Source organism: Spodoptera frugiperda, chromosome 19 (genome assembly GCF_023101765.2).
Source record: "Spodoptera frugiperda isolate SF20-4 chromosome 19, AGI-APGP_CSIRO_Sfru_2.0, whole genome shotgun sequence".
Lineage (NCBI taxonomy): Eukaryota > Metazoa > Arthropoda > Insecta > Lepidoptera > Noctuidae > Spodoptera > Spodoptera frugiperda.
The window spans coordinates 959,407-972,225 of record NC_064230.1 but is presented as its reverse complement, the minus strand read 5'-3'; the positions used below and the strand labels follow the sequence as shown (position 1 = coordinate 972,225).

At 32.3% G+C, this 12,819-nt stretch overlaps 1 protein-coding gene and 1 long non-coding RNA gene across 2 annotated transcripts in view; one reads left to right on the top strand and one right to left on the bottom strand.

Moving 5' to 3' along the window:
• Nucleotides 1–12,819, bottom strand: part of LOC118281103 (protein suppressor of hairy wing-like) — a 196,883-nt gene that overhangs the window by 32,625 nt on the left and 151,439 nt on the right. The window lies entirely within an intron of this gene.
• On the top strand, nucleotides 6,188–12,229 carry LOC126911763 (uncharacterized). Its single transcript, XR_007706280.1, has 2 exons — nucleotides 6,188–10,967; nucleotides 11,070–12,229. It is a non-coding gene; the product is annotated as an uncharacterized LOC126911763 (long non-coding RNA).

Genomic DNA, 12,819 nt, shown 5'->3' with positions numbered 1-12,819 from the left:
GGAATCGAGGATTGGGAAGATTAGGAAGGGGGAATTGGGCCTTCGGTAACCTCACTCACACGACGAAAGCGTTGTTTCACGTCGGTTTACGGTGAGGCCGTGGTATCACTCTCATTCTATCTATTAAAAAAAAACCGCATCAAAATCCGTTGCGGACAGAGAAAGCGACTATGTTTTATACTATGTAATGATATACAAGTATCTATATACTAATATTATATTATTATATATTATATCTATACTATCTTTACTATATATTACTATTTACTATATACTATATATATATATATATATATATATATATTATATATAATATATATAATATTATAAAGCTGAAGAGTTTGTTTGTTTGTTTGTTTGAACGCGCTAATCTCTGGAACTACTGGTCCGATTTGAATAATTACTTTTGTATTGGATAGTGCATATATCAACGAAGGCTATAAGTTATAAAATATCATGCTATGACCAATAGGAGGCAAGCAGAGCGGGTGAAACCGCGCAGAAATAGTTAGTAATATTATAAAACTGAAGAGTTTGTTTGAACGCGCTAATCTCCGGAACTACTGGTCCGATTTGAATAATTATTTTTGTGTTGGATAGTGCATTTATCGAGGAAGGCTATAGGCTATAAAACATCACGCTATGACCAATAGGAGCCAAGCAGCGCGCGGAAGTAGCAAGTATATCATATAAAATAACCCATACAAAACTAACAGCATCCCATATTTTCGGGGATGAAAGGGACTAAAGTCCCGTATTTTTTCTGTCTTTGCAGCAAGGAGTACAACCAATGGGCTAACCGCGCGGAAGTAGCCAGTAATAATATTATGAAGCTAAAGAGTTTGTTGGTTTGACCGCGCTAATCTCAGGAACTACTGGTCCGATTTGAATAATTCTTTTTGTGTTGGATAGTGCATTTATCGAGGAAGGCTACAGGCTATAAAACATCACGCTATGACCAATAGGAGCCGAGCAGAGCGGGTGTAACCGCTCGGAAGTAGCTAGTATCTATACTATACTTATAATATTATAAAGCTAAAGAGTTTGTTTGTCTGAACGCGCTAATCTCAGGAACTACTGGTCCGATTTGAATAATTCTTTTTGTGTTGGATAGTGATTTTATCGAGGAAGGCTGTAGGCTATAAAACATCACGCTATGACCAAAGCAGAGCAGGTGAAACCGCGAGGAAGTAGCAAGTATATCATATAAAATAACCCATACAAACTAACAGCATCCCTTATTTCTGGGGATGAGAGGGACTAAAGTCCCGTTTTTTTTCTGTCTTTGCAGCAAGGAGTACAACCAATGGGCTAATACGAATGCCTGTTCCAGCATGGGGGGTGTCCAGCTACCCTGGGCTTTGGGGGCCGGAGTGGGAGGAATTTAACAAAACTGGGATCTGTTGGTGGGGTCGCGGCTATGTCGCAGCCCCCACAGGTCTTGCATTACCCAGTGCAACATTTTCAAGTTCAACCGGTGAGTTTTTGGGGGTTTTAATACCCGCTTTTGTTACTTTGTTCAATAATCTCAAATTGGTAAACGAGCAGACGGATCACCTGATGGTAAGTAATCGCCGTCAACCACAGACACCCGCAACCCTAGAGGCGTTACAAATGTGTTGCCGGCCTTTTGGGAAGGTTAGGAATAACACAGGTTTCTATACACCTGGGTAAATGATAAATGATAAATGATATTTATTTCTGTAAATAGGTTACTAAAATAACACTTTTACAGCGTCAATATTTCAAATAGCTAGATAGGGTAGGGACTATCTAGAATGCTTTTCATTTATGAGACTCAGCTATGCTATGTTTTATATGGAATTAAAGCTATGAATGCGTTCTATGGATGTGTGCTGTGGATCATACGAGCTGCGCGTCACCTCAACAGCTAGCTACATAGTTAGTATCAGTGGAAACGGCCACATAGTTTATTTTATAGCTTAGCTATTACATCTTCTCAGATCTTTTGACTATGGAATAGGCCGGTAAGGATCCCTGATGGTAAGCAATCGCCGCCATGACCATCTCCAGACACCTACAACACTAGATGCGTTACATTTTTGAATGCGTTGCCAGTCTTTTGAGAATTATGGATGTTGATGGATTGTATAGGAGATTGAGCAAGTGAAGGTAATTAGGCCTCCGCTTAGTAACCTCACTCTCACAATACAAGCTTTGAGTCACCGATTAGTTTTCTATGAGGCCGTAGGTATCACTCCGATCGAGCCGGCCTACGCATCGAGTTCCTCGTCAAACAGTTACGTGAGTAAGCCGATAACATAATAATTTATTTAGTATGTCTCACGAAAATTATAATAAAATCAATTTTAATCCTTTTCCAGATCGGTGACGATGAGTGGCTTGCCCCGAGTCTCCTTGTGTGAGGCCGAAATCACCAGCCAATAGGACCCTGTTGTTGTGTGCATAAAGACTGGACATAACTCACGCATCTTACGTTCATTTAGTCTCTCTAAGTTTTTGAGGCGGTCGATCAAATTTTTTGAGGCGGTCGATCAAATTTTTTGAGGCGGCCGATCAAATTTTTTGAGTCGGTCTGTTTTTTTTGTTATTGGTAAACTTCTTTCGGAGTTGTGATTTAATTTATGCTGTGTTCTGTGAATATTGTGAGTGTATTTTTATTTTATTTTGTCATATTGTGATTTTATAAAATTTTAATTTGTTGTCGTGATACTGATGGATTTATTTTAGTTTTTATTTTAAATGTTGTTTTTTAATTTTAATTTGAACTTTAACAAAAATGTTCGGATAATCGATATTTAAAAAAGTGAAAATGTGATTTTTTTGTTGATTTAATTTTTAAAAGTTTAAAATAACGTTTTTGGAAAATTATCTTACATTTAAATGTTTCTTAAAGAAATATTATTAAATTGTTGTTACCGTATTCTAGTCAAGAGTAAGACAAACATTTTTTGTTAATTTTTAGTTAAAGCTAAAATAAAAAAAAACTGTTAAGTTTATTTATTGTTAAAAAAATTAAAACTAAGTTGTAATATTACGTTATAACTTAAAAATAACGGTTGAACACAACTTATATCAAAATATAAGTAACTTATTAAGATAAAATACTCAAAATTTCAATTTTAAAACATTAACCGAAGATTCCTTATCAATACTAGTCAATTAATGACATTTTAGTTTAATCAAAAATTTATTCAATTATTTTAGTTTTGAATAAACGTTGTTTTTTAATTTTAAAAGGGGATATAAGGAAATATAGCAACAGGAGCATCGTATAAGAGCATGACCCAAGAAAAATGGTATGAAATAATATGAAATAATGTGAAATAATATGATCTTAAATGTGAGTCAAATGTATCGAAAGATAACAAGTTTGCTTCTTATGAATGCGAAGCGTTTAAGAAATAATTTTAGAAGGCATATAGAAACTTAAATATAAGTCTAAATTATAAGTTAGATTATAAGTTCAATCACCACGCGGGCCAATAAGGGGTTGCGAATGAAAAATTGATTTATAAATAAGCAAAAAAAAAATAAAGGAGAAACATTTTTTTTGAACGCTCTTTCATCTGACAACATGATGTATTTAAGACAAAAAAAAACGAAGATACTTACTTATATAAAAAAAAGTAATTGTGGAGTTATAATAATAATAATTTTATTATAACTTTCGTGAGACATAGTAAGTTAATTATTATGTTATCGACTTACTCACGTAACTGTTTGACGAGGAACTCGACTAGTTTCCGTGACGTTGCGGATCAGGAGTGTGATACAGTGAGCGCGGTATGTAACATCGTTTTTGAGTCGATCCGGGATTTGAACCTAACACCTACGCAAAGGCGAAAGAGTCTAACGTGCTAATAGCGCGCCAATAGCGTTGGAAAGTGCGGTAATTCCGGACAGAGGGCGCGATACTCAAAAACGCCAGTAGTAACGACAGTCGCCGCGTCGTGTGTCGCGGAATGCTGCTCATAAATATAAGCATCTAGCATGGCTTGAAACTAGTCGAGTTCCTCGTCAAACAGTTACGTGAGTAAGCCGATAACATAATCATTAATTAAAAATAATAATTAATTAGAATTTTGGAGAAATCTTTAGTAGGGAAATTACATCAGAGTGAGACGATTTTATAAGAAAAAAAAAATGTTTTTTAAAGCGCCGATTGGTAGACGGAATAGTACGTACGTAAAATTTTTTGAGAATGGCTAGAAAAGTCGGCTTTACGACTTTTCCGATTTAAAAGTCGGATAGAATGAAGGTTTTTAGAATGTTTGAAGTCGGTAATCGACGAGTAGAGAGCTTGAGGCGATAGTCGACTGACGACGGCTCTGTTCTGAGTCTGGAAGTCGTCTTAACGAGTTGAAAGTCGGCAATTCGACTAATATATATATGATTATATATATGAAAAAAAAACATCGAGGAAAACTATTCTTTCTCTTACGCACACTTTCAAATTATCTATTAGTTTTAGAGATTGATACAAAAACAGTGAAAGACGACCGACTTTAAAAAAAAAGTCGATTTTTTAAAACGACATCTATAATTTGATTTAACCTTGAAATCGTTAGTTTAAAAAATAAAAACGCCAATGCCAAATTCTGAACGATGACGAAAATCCGTTTAAAGTTACGAAAGAAAAAAAAACTAAAAATAAAAAATAAAAATAATGGTTGTGTCTAGATAAAAAGATACACGCTGAATCCGAGGAAAATATGTAGAAAAAATTAAAATAAAAATAAAAAAGTTAGATTTATTTATTATTAGTACTTTTAAATGTAAGTGAAAAGAAAAAAATATTTATTGCCTAGTCTATAAGAAATACTCGTTTACTGTAGATAGAGAAAAATTGTAATGGATATAAAAAAAAAAATAAAACGTTCAATTTTTTTCTCGAAAAAAAAACATTAATTATATCTAATATGTGACGTCGCTAAAAAAAGCGCGATTTCGGCTACTTCTTACATTTAATTTAAAATTTACATTTCATCTTTTCTTTTTCTATCGTGATAACGAAATTTTAGTTTTCGAAATTTTTAGTTTCGAAATTTTAGTTTCGTGGAAAAATGGAGAATTTTTTCTCTCGTTTTTTACTTTTAGTTTTAGTTTCTACATTTCAATTCTCGCTCGAGAATGTGTTTGTAAGAATACATAAATACTTACTTACTATATTCGCAGTAGATGAAAGTATCGTTTTTGAAAAATTTTTGCCGGGACCACAGTAGTGGCTCTCGGCACGTCTTTGTATAAAAACGTATTTTATACATTAATTATTAAAATTATAAAAACTATATTATATTTGTCTGGCTGTTAGTTTGTCACTTTTATTATTAGAGAGAGAATGTCACCAGTTTTAACAATTGGGATTTACTTGTGCGAATGTGCGAACTGCTAGGGACTTGCCGGATTATGGGTATAACCTGGGTGTTTTCAAAGCCCGAGTGAATAGGTTGCTTATGGGCAGACGTGCTCCATCGTAGGCTCATCACTTACCATCAGGCGAGATAGCGGCCAAACGTCGGCCCATTAAACTGGTTGTTGAAATCTTGCACTGTATATTAGCACTAGCACACCATTTGGGTATGAAATGCATCATGATAAGTATTTGTATGAGAAAAGGCAGAAGAAATAAGTAAATATTACTATGAGTATGGTAAAACATCGAAATTTCTTAAAAAAACAACATGAGATAAGTATGGTTAGGAATTTTCAATTCGAAAATTCTCAGTAATTTCTGTTCACTAAAAAAATCTCTTCTTGCAAAAATAAGCATTAAAAAGCAAGCTGAAAACGAATTGATAACTGACAATTTAATATAGGTCTGATACCCGGCCACTGGAGCATGCTTAAAGACACTAAAACAACTTGATTCCCCGTAGTCCTTTCCATCTTCGAATCACAAGACAATCGGCTAGGCGTCACCGCTTCATGGTATATATCCCACCCACTCGCACGAAGCGCTACGCTTCAAGCTTCCTTATGCGAACTGCTAGGTAGTGGAATTCTTTGCCGGAGTCTGTTTTTCTTGATGGGTATAACCTGGGTGTCTTCAAAGCCCGAGTGAATAGTTTGCTTATGGGCAGACGTGCTCCATCGTAGGCCGCATCATCACTTACCATCAGGCGAGATAGCGGCCAAACGTCGACCCATCAAATATAAAAAGAAACTAAAAGACGCATTCAATTTCCGATCATTTTGGTAAAACATGATTATTACTGAGTCTTTTCGAGTTTAAATGAGTTGAATATGAGTGTATGATGTAAAGATCCTAGTAAGAATCAATTTATAAAGCTAGCTTATACAGTTGTATATTTGGACAATTCTGTCGATACCTATTGTGGGTAATAGGAAGGAAGAACTACCTCGTTGGTCGAGTGGTCGCAAGTGCAACTGCCGGGCAAGAGGTCTCTGATTCGATTCTCGGGTCAAGCAAAGTATTGCTGGGCTTTTTTCGGTTTTTCGAAAATTTGTCAGTAGTAAGTATATGGCAAAAGGCTCACTACCTATTACATGGGACTTATAACACAAATGGTGAAGAGTACATTTGTACAGTGGCATTACGGGCCGTTATGTGCACCTCTGCCTACCCCTTCTGGGATAAAGTCGTGACGATACGAGGAAAGAATATATAAGCACTGTTTTTTTAATAAAAAAGTGACAAAATATCAGCCAAACAGTTATTTTCGACTGTTAGAGAAAATTTTAATTTGAAAAAAAAATCTAAAAGTTAGCTGTTTTCTGTTTCGTCTTCAGTGTAGTAAAAATTTTTGCAGACATATCGCTAGAATCTTATATTTAAGATATTATTATTATATATATATATAACACATATATATATAATGACTATACTATAATCTAAAAAACTATTCTACACGATGAAAAAATATATATAATTTTAGCTTAAAGACTTTTCACACTTATTCTATCTTTTTCTTTTATCTTTAGTGTTTCGTTGGTCTGTAAAGAGGTTACATGTTCGATTCTTGGGCAAAGTATACTATATAAAGTTTTAAACTGACATGGTCACTAACACTATCATTAGAACTTAAGACGGGATATTTACCATGTTTATTTATGTCTATGAGTTCATATAGCAGTTCATCCGTGATCATGGCGCTTGCAACAGTGCCGAAATATCGGAAACTCATAGACATAAATAAACATGGTAAATATCCCGTCTTAAGTTCTAAAGAAAGTATACTATAGTTTTTCCAATTTGGAAATTACTTAGTATACTTAAAGATAGTATGGGATTGTGTCTATTACATGGATCTGCATTTAACATAACAGCCCTCTTCAAAATCGATTATAATCCGAATACTCAAACGCTACTCAATTTTAAGACGCTCTCAAAACTAGTTCTGTCCCTATCAATTCTTTATAAAATGACAGAGATAGCACGATACTTAAGTACAACTTAAAATTGAGTAGCATTTTAGTATTCGGGCGTATGTTACCTAACTTAATTAAAAATACCTCTTTACCAACGAAATCTCAAACTATCGCTCGCTTCTCTATCCTAAACTGTTATCTAAACCTCTTGGCCTTATAATATATATAAATCCAACACCAATATATAAAAAGTCCTTTAAATATAAGCTCTTGTGTGTTAAGAATAAGGTATAAAATGAAACTGTCTTGATACAGCACTTACTTCGTTTCCGAAATGAGTATACCATATCCAGTAAATGAAATATTAATTTTTAGATCGTAGTCTGTATATAACTATACCTATATATTATGTAAACATACAACCGATATGACATGAGAAGGCAAAAGGCATATAACATAAAATGAAGGAAAAAATAATCAGCGAAACTGATTTTCAATTGAAAAAAGACAATTTTTCAAATAATTATTATATACTTTGAAAAAAATATACGAAAATGAAATGCGTAGATGATAAGTTGCGTTGTAGGGGAAATTTGGATTGGTTGTCTAGAGTATTTGTGGCGAAATATCGCGAAGGAAACTAAGTAAATTTTTTGACTCTGTATTTCATAGTCGATCAAAACTAGGGAAGGCATTGCCTTAGGTGGGTTTCGGCTCTATAGGCTCCGAATCCATTAGCATTGCTTACCGACAATCAAACCCAGTTTCCCCTAATAATTTGAGATAAACATGCTTATATTATTAGTTATTAGTGACACAAATATAATCGTATCTAGACTAGGAACGTATATTATATTGTAGTGTTTAAACAATAAGTGTGAAAAATCTTTGGGAAAAGGAATCATTGCGTCAATTTGGACATTCAGTCAATCAAGGCATGGTATATATTAGGGTATATAAGAATGATTTTTAAACAGCATATAGTGTGGATTGATTGGTCAGATGAGCGAGGTCGACTTGTCAACGACACACGTACTTAGGTATCGTCGTGTAATCAGCTCATGTAGTGTATTGTCCAGTCAACTGATGGTAGCGAGGTTGACTCGTCAACGACACACGTACTTAGGTATCGTCATGAGCTAATGTTCACATGTAATCAGCTCATGTAGTGTATTGTCCAGTCAACTGATGGTAGCGAGGAGTGGTTTATATACCAACAGAATTTTGATATGCTAACAATAATTGTCAAGTATATAATTTGGCAGTTATATATGTGAATTTCATTGTTATATACCCTATATATACGTGAGGTTCAACCTCTATATCAAGTATATGTATCTAGCTAGTCAAATTTAGATTGTAAGTAATATTTATATACTAGTGAACATATATTATGCCTAAGTGCTTAATAGTAATATACCCATATATATTTAACCGCCAACCGCAATGGTTGCAGCCTTTTCGAAATAAAAAATAAAAAACTTCCTTCAACACTTATAATCATAAATATAAAACTAAAATTAAGGCTTCGCTCTACATAAGATACTTAGATAGGTAAAAAAATGCAAAATATATATTATAATGATAATTATTAAAACAACAAAAAAGGTAATTTAGATAGGATATTGCAATTATTTTTCGTGTTTTTTTTTAGTTATAGTTTTGTGTTTGTTTTTAGTTTTGAATTTTTAGTTTCGTGTTTTTAGTTTTTAGTTTTTGATCCTTGAATAAGTATTGTTGTAAGCTCCCGAGAACACCAAATATTGTAATCCTTAATATATAATGTAGAATTCGATATATATGTATGTAATATATATAAAATTTCGAACTTTTAACTAAATAGGATGCCTTACTTTGTAATATTGTTTTTAGACACAATTTATTTAAGATTGGTGTGTTTATAAGTAAAAATAATAATAATTCATTTTGAAAAAAAGAGAGAGAATACATTAAAATACTGATTAGATTTTTTATGTCAAAAATTTTAATTTAAGTAATCGAAAAAATCATTACATTCATACGACGAAAATAATTTCATTTTTTTTAGTTTTAGTTTTGATAAAAAACAAATAGTCACACCAATCTTAAGGAGGCGAGTGCCAAAAAAAGTTTTTTACACTTCTCGTTTTTTTTATTTTTAGTTTTAGTTTCAACATGTTTTTCGCGATTTTTTACATCCGTCTATTTCAAATAAATTATAACACCAAGAAGCAGACTAAATGTAATCCTGTAAGGAGGTCTTAAAATACACGTTTTTCATAAATTTTAAATGTGTATTTCAAATTTTATATGACAAATATTTTGTTTTTATTCTGAAATATTGAAATATACATATCTTAAATAACTTAGCTGTGCTAGAAAGAGTAAATAGACTTCTTCTCTCTGTCCTTTTCTTTTGTAAATGTCGTGAGTAGCTGTTTCATTTTTGTCGTGTGTCGTGAAAATAGAAAAAATGATACAAAGTATCTTTAAAATGCAATACAGATTATTCCCATAAAATATTTGTGTATAAAATTAAAATATACATGTAAATCTGTGAGAAAATTATAGAATAGACAATGAATATGTGTTATTCAGTGTTTTTTAGTTATTATTGTCCTATAAATGCAATCAGACGTTTGCAAAATGTATTCAAATAATTTTAAAAAACGTATTTAGGATAGATTTTCCGAATTCACAATCCTATGGAAGTGAGAAGCTTGTTGTATTTAGTATTAAGTCATAAAATTAGAATATTTGGAAAATCTATACCTATTTCGTAAGGCACAGACGTTTTATCTACCGTTGTCAAAATAGGGATGATGACGGGGTATGAAAATTAAAAATCTATTTAGTCCGTCAGTTAGGTAATGAACAAATATTAGACATGTATTTTTTTATTTTGTCATATAAGATAACAATACTTAGATAAAGCGAATCAAAGTTTAGGACTGAGGAGCAACATTTCTACGTACAAAACGATATTTGAAATCAATACACCTCCGAAAGTATTAATTGTTTCCGTTAGAAAATAAAAAATACGTGTCTAATGTTTTAAAATAATCTTCAAGACGGACATTGCAATAAAAATCAGTCATCTACCCTATTCAAAAATACAATACAAAAAATGTCTTGAGATTTAACGAACGATACAATTCTTGAAACACCTATAATGCTGGGGCCACACTAATGGAATATGCCATTGATTTTCAAAACAAATGAACGATTATGAACTTTAAATGTTCGTACAAACATCAATTATCGCCATAATCAAATGGCATATTCCATTAGTGTGGCCCTAGCATAATAAAAAGAAATATCGATCATAAAATACACTACAAAAAATATAATTTTGCAACGTCTGAATGCATTTACGTAGCGTTTCTATTTATTTCATAGAATGAGCTAGATTTTTGATGTTTTATAGTAAAAATGTCCCAGTAAAGGCTAGAAAGGTGTGTCTATACACAGCGGCTACGGATGACATGAGAAATGATATATACATATTTTTTGAAATGTATAAAATAAATAAATACTATGAACTGTCTCTTAATTTGTCTTCGGATTGAGCCAGCAAAAATGAAATAAGATCATGCATTTTTTGCTGTAAAAGACAAGGTTAATGTTGTAGGAAAATCACGTTAAATGATTTTTCTTTGGCTGATGTAGCGACGGTTGACTTGTCAACGACACACGTACTTAGGTATCGTCATGAGCTAATGTTCACATGTAATCAGCTCATGTAGTGTATTGTCTAGTCAACTGATGGTAGCGAGGTTGACTCGTCAACGACACACGTACTTAGGTATCGTCATGAGCTAATGTTCACATGTAATCAGCTCATGTAGTGTATTGTCTAGTCAACTGATGGTAGCGAGGTTGACTTGTCAACGACACGCGTTCGTATGAGCTACGCACATTGTAATCAGTGACTCGTATAGTGTATAGATTGTCCAGTCGACTAATAGTAGCGAGGTTGACTACTCAGGTTGTGACCACTCATATTTGAAACCCATAGCTAGAGTTGAGTCTGATTTTAAGGAAAAACGTTATATTAATGCTTTTGCTGGCTCGAACCATTTTTAAACGTTTTGGTGTTAAAAATCTCGTGATTTGGTGTCGTAGAAATTCTTTTGGAAAAACATATTTAGCAATATCTTATATTAATCTGTATTTTGTGGTGAAAATCGATTGTTTTTTTCTCAGTTTTTTTTTTCAAATACAGTGAACTGATTCTATGAGAATTCGTTGCTGCTCAGTTTATCTATCTACAGTTTTTGTAAACGTATATTTTATAAATGTACGAGGTATTTTTTTGTGTTAACAATTTTGTGTAATTAAATAATAATATAATAAAATACAAACTATAAGAGCCAAATCAACTGGTATCCGAAAGCATGGTAATTTTAGTTAATTTTGTAATTTTAGTTTACAAACTAAAACATCGATTTTTACCAACAAAATAAAATTTAAAATAATTAAATGAACAGCAATAATAACGCAATAGGTGTTAAAAGTAGATTTTTTATTTTTGGTACTGCTAGTAACGACTTCTTAATGTTTTTTAGTTTGTCTAACTTTTCATGTTCATTGAGATAAGGATAAACTAAATCTAAAAAATAATTTAAAAAGTACTTTATATAGCACATTTCTTTTTCTTTCTCCCCTTATTTCTACCGTCCATGGATGTCGTGCTAGAAATAGTATTTTCATTTATTTGAAAAAAAATGACACAAGAGCTCAAATTTTCATTTTTCAATTTTAGTTTTAAAATCGAAAATAAAAATCTAGTGTTTTTATCCAAACGCACACGTTTTAATCTTCGGTAGTGACGAGTAATTGAGCTTTCTTTTAGTTTGTTAAACGACTCGATTTTTCTTGTAAAACGTTTAATTTTAGATTTTTAGTTTTATTTTACTAAGAAAAAAAAATGAAATTGTGATGTTTCGAACTTAAAACGACCAGAAACGAGTTAGTGATTTTTACCTTCCCTACATCTTCATCTTTTTACTCATATTTATATTGTTATTATGTAATTAAGGTATTATTATATATACAAAACATACTGTAAACGATACTGCGACATTTATTTATGATCATAACCTCTCTTTACCCGACTAAAACACGATAACCCAAGCCAAAAATGTCTGTAATGTGAATTTTCACCCACTAGTCAATAAACAAGACATTTTCAACCTTTTGTGAATATGAAACACAATTAAAAAACACATTGTGTCTCGCATATATCTTCATTCACAAGTGTAAACTAAAAACTAAATGTAAAAAATCGTAAACTAAAAATGAAAAATCGATCATAAATAAATACTGCAAGTCGTGTCGTGTAAGTTAATAATGTTTTATACCCCCACCCTCCCTGGTATTGCGTTTCATTGATTTTTCGCGTAAGTGTTAAGAAAAAATAGAAAACTTATTGTAGTTTTAAAATAGAAGTTAAGTAATAATTATTAAGATGCTTCGTTTCGTTTCAAACATTCATTTCGTAACTATATTTCTGTTGAACTATTG